This window comes from Anoplophora glabripennis, unplaced genomic scaffold, assembly GCF_000390285.2.
Source record: "Anoplophora glabripennis isolate ALB-LARVAE unplaced genomic scaffold, Agla_2.0 scaffold629, whole genome shotgun sequence".
Classification (NCBI taxonomy): domain Eukaryota; kingdom Metazoa; phylum Arthropoda; class Insecta; order Coleoptera; family Cerambycidae; genus Anoplophora; species Anoplophora glabripennis.
The window spans coordinates 197,071-203,109 of record NW_019416741.1 but is presented as its reverse complement, the minus strand read 5'-3'; the positions used below and the strand labels follow the sequence as shown (position 1 = coordinate 203,109).

Genomic DNA, 6,039 nt, shown 5'->3' with positions numbered 1-6,039 from the left:
TTTGAGGGTTTGGGATTAGGTTTTGAAGGGTTTGAGGTTAGGTTTTCATGGAAGTAGGTTTGTAGCTTTAGAGTTAGGAATATAAGATCAAAAATATAGTTTTCAAGTTTGAGGTTATGTTTTTGGGTTCAGGTCAGTTTGAACAGTATTGTGAAGCTACATGATTATATTCGTTCAACGTCAGATACGAAATTTTTTAAATACCGAATTATTATCTTTGGGGTTGAGGCTGATGGGTTCTCACGCGATTTAAAATATTCCTATATAAATATATCAAATTATCGCACCAAGACAATAAAACTAAGCATATTTTTTAAGAAGATTAAAAAAGAAATTCCCACAGTGGGAATTTCTTTTTTAATCTTCTACAGTGACACTGTACTGTTAAAATAGCCGCGTGCGTAGAATTTTTTCCATAGGTATTTCCCACTGTGCGCCCTAGAACCGTTCTAGGTCTGGTCTGAACCCAAACAAACCTAAAGATAAGTCGATAAGTTCTTTTTTCTAAGCTATCCTTCCAACATTACTTTGATTTCTTTCGTGTTTGTTGCGCCAAAAATAACTTGTGACTTTTGTTTTTGTCGTATTTCATAATTCTACAAATTTATATGTAGTTATCTGCATCGTTGGGTCATGAATATAACATGCAACTAAGTTCCCCTTTGCTCTCAGAGTTCTGGGCAGACTCGACACTCAACATTCAACGTATACCTACATACAAGTCTGGTTTTCGCTTCTCTGGCCTGGCGTGACTGCTTCTGACTCACTCTACCTTGGTCTGCTTCGTTGTTCACAAAGCAACTCACCAACATTCAGTTTAGTTTGAAACAGCGTGTAGAGTGTATCGTACGTACGTAACCGTTATCAATAAACACGTGTCAAAAGTAGTTTGTCAGTATTTCTTGTTTATCCCCCATAAACAGAGTTCGATTAGTATTGTTACTAGTTACAAAAATTAGTGCAGAGGTTCAGAGGGCCTTCATTTGACGAAAATCGATATTTCAACCTCCGCTACAGAGCTTATTTAGGATTACCTGACAAGGTTTAGATTTCTGTTGATAGTGTTGAAGGTAAATATTTATCCGATTTTTAATGTAGCCATTACACGATTTGCCTAGTCTATACGTACATTTATTTTCTTTTTTATTTCAGTAGGTATATTATTAGGTAATGGAAAATAACTGTTAATAAACCATTGAGATATTTCGAAGTAATCAGCTATTGCAGGTTGCAGGTATTTCAGTGGTATTTATCTACACAAAAAGTAAAATGTCTGTTTTGATAATACTTATTATTCTAATTAGCTATTTAATTAAAATATTATATTTGCATTAAAAATGCACACGCACACACACACATATTATTTACTCACTTGAGGTTTTTCTATCGATTCACCTTTGCCATTATACCTGTAAGTTGAATCGTGACTTCTAGTTACGACATTTGGTGTTGTAAATATTATAAAAGCATCCTTATAATTATAATAAATTAAGCAAGTAATCAAGTATCCAAAATGAAAAATAAAAGTGAATAATATGTATTACCATCAGTTAAAAAAAGTGACTGCAAGATAAATTTTTATTTCATAGTTTAAAAAGGAAAAATAACGATACCTACCTAAAATAAATAGAAAGTCAACAGTAAACCTGAAGAAAATAGTGTTTCCAACATTTAAGGTTTTTCTTAGAAATAATTATATTATATTAGCAACCACAACCTGCTCTTGTCCAAAAACATTACGTATAAGTACTAAGTACCTATAATTTTCAATTAGATTTTGAATTACTACTTTTGTATTTCTTTAACGCATAGGTAGGTATGTAATCAATAGCTTGATATCTTATTTTTGCATAGTTCAACTTTTGCTTTGTTTTTAGTTATATTTAATATGAATTTAGTTAAAATATATCCATAGATAACAAATCTTTTGGGTTTTATTTATTTTTATTTTAAAAATAAAGTATCTATCAAATATACAATTTTTTATAACAAAAAATAAGCCTACCTAATTTTATTATCATGACGAAAAAAGCTAGCTGTTATGTTAGAATGGTAAAGTAGCATACTTATACGGGTGGCAGAGATAATTGGTTTCTTTTTAAAAAAATATGTATTTTATCATTCGAATGTTGTCTGGATTCAGTTCATCTCATATTTGAAGAAGGAGATACCTAGTGTCCCCTAAGTTATTAGGCTGATTTCGATGATTCCTTAAGTAACGTTCAGAAAACCTTAGTGCAATGGCACTGCAGTTGTATTATTGCATTGTACTTGTATTATCTACTCTCATTACATAAAATTAGTATTATCTACTGCATTGTATGTTTCGTGGTGTTCTGTCAAAAAAGCTGTTATCTGATTGGTCCTTGTATGGCAAGGATTGGTAAAAGCTAAAACGCTTCTAGCTTCTGCCGTTCCAACTGCAGTACAACGACGTTACTGTGAAGTCCCTATTGCAATGCATGTTAAAAACTTTTCTACAGTACCAATACAACCGCACTAATCCTATGTGAATGCAGCTTTAATTGTGTACTACGCATATTCTAGATATTATGTTCAATGGTATTGATGCCTGAACTTGTTCTGGCCAAGTTATAGCGGCAATCTCAACATGTATAAGTGTAGGTATACATTGAAAATTAATTTAGAAAATATACTTTACTCAATGTCGAAGTGGTTTAATTACAATAATTTATATTTTAATACAGGTAAAACCAAACTTTTTTATATAAATAACAACACTACATATAACCAGTGGTGAAACAGACTGTCTAATTCTCGGGAATCACCTTGATGATACACTAAACTGGAAAAAGCATTGCAATAATCTTGTTTCTATATTAAGTTAGTTACTTAATCAAATGTATGAAAGAAATCTTGCATGGAAAATAATTGTTAAATTTATATTATGCATATATGTTGAGTCTAGATTTCGTTATGGAACATGATTTGGGGACTTTAGCTTTTCTCGTTCAGTTTTTGTTGTACAAAAGCGTATTTTAAGAGTGATTGACGATAAACCTAGTTATCGTACATAAAGGTTCGGAAAGTACCGATGGTCCATCTGCCGTTACGTGAGAGCGATAAAGTAAGACATATAAATCCATGCGATAGAGAAGGATGGCTATAATGAAGGCGTCTCATAGTCACCGCCCGTTTCGCCCTTCCACAAATAAGATCCATTTCTTATTTGTGGAAGGGCGAAGTGGGCGGTGACTATTAGACGCCTTCATTATAGCCATATTTCTCTATCGCACGGATTTCTATTACTTACTTTATCGCTCTCACGTAACGGCAGATGGTCCATCGGTACTTTCCGACCCTGTATATGTATATAGAGAGATAAATTCAAGAAATGTAATGCCCTTATGCACTTTAATATCGGTTTATTTTTGAAATGTCTCGTTTATAAAAATAAGCAGTGTTTAATTTTAAATAAAAATGTGCAGACAATGTAATAACATTCGAATTCCTTTTGTAAAATATTCTTTTACAGCTAAAGCGCCAAGTTGTTTAGGTTTAAGAATATAATGTAACAATTTAACCAGTGAACTAAAGTCTCATTAGATAACGATATTTCAGTTTAATTAAACAAAAGCCACAAATATTTTCAGTAAATAAGTTTTCTTATAGTTTATTTGAATTTTTTTCTCCTGCTATGCTTTTAGGTTAAGTGCGAGGTTAAGTGTAGTTGTAGTTGACTATTGTTATGCAACTTATTAAAAAAATAAATAAATATATTAATTTCAAAATTCAAAATGTATTCTTAATATTTTTCAAAAAAGACCATTACGCATACATGTTTAGTTGAATGATTGAATGTTTAAGATATATCAATAGCTCCTACTTGGTTTTTTTACCTGCCTGGTCTGGGACCCTGGGTTTATTAGGGTGGTCCCAGTCGTTCCCACGGCTTTGATTCGAGATTTAATCATTTCTTTTATTTAGCTCTGAATGAGAATGGACAGAAAAGGAAAAATATAACTTATTAAGGCATTTCGTGTTTTCTATATTTAATCAAGGACTTGTTATGATTCATGTTATGCAGCATTCGTTCATTTATCGCTTGTATATTTTAAGGCTCCCAATAAGGCAACACTTGACTGCAGAATATTTTTAAAGGTCGCTTAAAATATGGTGTTGATAATTATTAGTTTGCTTGACCTCAGTAGTGCGTGTTCTTCGCTTGCGATTAAAAATATTTTGCTAAATCGGAACGTGTAATTATATACGATAAAATATTTTATTCGATGTTCCTTGATAAAACAAAGGAAAGCAGCACGACTAATCGAAGGTCTTCATGATTTTAAGCAAATATATTTAAGCTCGATATTTAGGTCTAATTCTCAATTTATAAAGGGTTTCAGAGTTCAGTTCGTTGCTCTTAGGTTCAATGCATCCATTTAGACCAGGCGGTATCTGTTTTAAAATGGGTATGCTTGGGTAAAACGCATATGATCGGAGATTTTTGCTTTAACGGCTTCTAAACAACATCAGAAATGATAATTTTTCTATGCAAATAAAAAAAAACGTGGGCTTAATTTTTAATGCAAAAAAGTATAAAAAAAATAGCAAAAAAATTCATTTTTTTCTTAGATTTCTCGGCGACAACTTAGCAACTATTCATTTTTGACAAAAATGGAAAAATGGATTTTTAATTAAATTTTGATCAAGATAGAGTTAGTTGCAATTCGAAAAAATAATTATTGTTATTGCAAAAATCGGAAAATCATTTAAAAAATTGCAAAAAATGTTAGTTAATTTGTCAATTTATTTCAGAGACTTGAATAATACCTAGGATCTTCATACTTTTCCCAATTAAACTTCTTAGTGCATAGAATCATCACACCAAAATTCATCCGATTCGGTTTGATAGTTTTTACATAATAATTGTTTAAATTTTTTATATTTTTTAAATTAAATAATTTTCAAAATCAAATTTCTAAAAATCTAAAACATTTGAATACTTGAAAATTTCACCACAGAAAGAAGAGCTGTCAAGCATTAAAATGATTTTTGAAAAATTCAAATCGGACGATTAGGTGAACCGTGGTGACTGTTTAAACATTGTCACAATTTTCACGCTTATAAACAATTGCAATAATTTAATGTTTTTTTCAATTTTTTATTTATTTTAAAATATGGTTTGAAAGTACTCGGAAAGACGAGTATTTAAAAAAAACCTGATGATCCGCCCATTATTTTCGGAGTTATAGTCCGTTAAAGTTAACCCTTATTTACACTAAAACTATAAGAGTATAAGGGCTGTTTTTTGAACTAATCGGTTTGCCATTCCGAGTACTTTCCAGATATAAATTTTCAAAATTTGCAATCACGGGCGTCCCATTTAAAATGTCACTCAAAGATATTCAAGACCGCGTGAAATTAGTGAAATATCAGTGAGGGGGAGCAAACACACAGCTACTCCGATCTGAATTCTCGAGTTCAAAAATGCTCTGAGTATTGCACCCATTGCCAAGGGCAAATGTGTAAAAATGCCTACAAAATAGTGGAAGTAGACGAGTTCGAAATCGATTTTGAAGAAGACATTTCAGAAGAAAGTGCAAGTGAACTCGACAATCAGATTTCAGAGTCGTTAGAAAATGATATTTTGCAGTCGCAGGACGAGTAAATCGACGACGAAATAGATTGTGATAATACTGATGAGGCATTTGGAAAATCACCAACTAGTAAAAGAATTAGATTAGATTAAATGTAAATAAAAATTGAAATTAATAGTTAAGTAAACGAAAAAATTAAAATTATAATTATTCACAATTTATTTTTTTTTTAAGATTTTTAGAAATTTATCGTATAACTAAAAATTAATACCAATTTTCAGTTGTTTATTTAAATAATTATTGTTTAAACAATTTTATAATATTTAAACAAACTTACTAGTATTACCTGGTGCAACATGCAAAAATTTTGGTCGTGAATATTAACATAGTAAATAAATAAACATAATAAATTAATCATTTTTGAAAGTAACTGTTTATCGGCATGTCAAAAGTCCAATAATTAATAATAAAAGGTAGT

The 6,039-nt window shown here is 30.8% G+C and overlaps 1 protein-coding gene across 1 annotated transcript in view; it reads left to right on the top strand.

Moving 5' to 3' along the window:
• The first annotated feature begins 783 nt into the window (after positions 1–783).
• LOC108912663 (MICAL-like protein 1) overlaps positions 784–6,039 on the top strand; it is a 192,684-nt gene continuing 187,428 nt past the window's right edge. The window contains exon 1 of the mRNA XM_018717970.1: positions 784–1,070. The gene's annotated coding sequence lies outside the window, so the exon portion shown is untranslated. The remainder of the gene's footprint in view (positions 1,071–6,039) is intronic.